Source organism: Corylus avellana, chromosome ca2 (assembly GCF_901000735.1).
Source record: "Corylus avellana chromosome ca2, CavTom2PMs-1.0".
In the NCBI taxonomy this organism is placed as follows: Eukaryota; Viridiplantae; Streptophyta; class Magnoliopsida; order Fagales; family Betulaceae; genus Corylus; species Corylus avellana.
In genome coordinates this window covers 47,516,971-47,518,796 of record NC_081542.1, presented here as the reverse complement: position 1 = coordinate 47,518,796, position 1,826 = coordinate 47,516,971, and positions in this window count along the sequence as shown.

Genomic DNA, 1,826 nt, shown 5'->3' with positions numbered 1-1,826 from the left:
TGATGATGATGGGATTGGCTTGGCATTTTGGTTTTTGTCACTGAATTGCCAAATGGGGAGTTTATTAGTATTTATGTTGGCTTAATTCGATTCCAAAATGTAGAGGCTACTGTCCACGGGCTCAAACACTGATATAGAATGCTCAAAATCCAATCTCCACTGTTCATAATGTGGATTCATGTGTCATGAACGTTACTGCAAAGTTTCAGCTTAATCGGACCACAAACACTCATCGATCGAAGCTGTTGATCAAAGACCAACGGAATGTTCTTTGTAAGGGGTGTCCGGACACCAATTCCAGCAAGCATGTTTTTTGCTCACAAGGCCCTGTCCAAACAGGCACTAACCCTGTCTGGACCCCGTACTTATTATGCCCAAAAACATGTTTTTAGTAGGTCTAGGTTTAGGGTTTGATTTATATATATATAAAAGAGAGGTACGAATTTTTACCTCCAGAAAGTTTGTTAGAGGCTATGCTAAGAGAGATCATATGTGGTGAGCGTTAAATTGAATCTCTTAGAGTTTGAGTTATTCCTTTGATAAATTTACGATTGAGAAGTCTATCGGAAGGGTCTGGTAAAGGAGAATCACGTCGAAGAAGATTGTGAGCAAGGAGACGAGTTATAGGCTTGTCGATCTTATAGAGCTAAGGTTTTGCAAAAGGTTTTTTTTGGATTCAGCAAAGTGTTTTTCAATTGGTATCAGAGCCTACCACAGGACAAATGAGGGCCCACACTACTTACCTTGTGACAATGATCAAGAAAAATACCGGCCTGCACGTGAGGGATGGTGTTGAGAAATAGTCACACATTGCCTGTAGACAAGATCTTGGACATGTTTATAAGGAATGGACAACCCTCTCCTATTGAACCGGTTTTATGAGATGAATTAGGCCTACGAATTTCTTCAGGGGGCACATCTCCAATATTATTTTCGATTTCTTTTCTTTTTTTAGAAGTATTATAATTGATAAGCCATCAAGACTTCTTTTTGGCTCATGTTTTTCACTCAAACGGACAGAGTTTTTCTCCAAATTGAATCGGAAGAATTTTCTTCAATTCAGTCTATATAAATGACATATGTCATTTAAACATATGAGATGCACATATTTTTTTAATAGTTGGGACAAAGTTATAATAAATAATTTTTAAAACTCATGTGCATCTCACATATTATTTAAAAAAAAAAAATGTTATTTTTATAAATTAGGTTAGAGAAAATTTCTCCGACCCAATTTTAAAAAAAAAACTCATGACCTTATAATTAAAGATATGTACTATACTCTTTATTAAACTAACCTGTAGCTGTCATGACTATAATGACATGACCATATGCTATTTAATGAAGTTGGATAAGTTGTATTCTTTGTTATAAACTAACCAGTAGCTGTCATGACTATAATGACATGACCATGTGCTATTTAATGAAGTTGGATAAGTTGAATTCTTTGTTATATTATATTTATTATATATTTTATTCGTTTACTTATATATTTAGCTCTTGCGGGCATTTTCAATTAAATCTGTTTGAGATTGTGAACCATAAAGAATTTAAACGATTAGATTTTCCCACAACTAATTATTCAGATAATTCCACATAAAGGACAAATCTATCTGAAGTCAGTAAGCCTCACACTTGTCTTTTGTCTGAATCCTTTTTCAAATTTAAAGTCTATGGCGTGTTCGGAAGGTAATGATTTACTATTCCAAATTGACCTGAAATAGGAGTCTTTTTTGTGGAATTGAACAAAAACTTTGACATCACTTCCCTTTCACCAAATCAAAAATTACATGTGCAAATCTCTCTCTCTCTCTCTCTCACACACA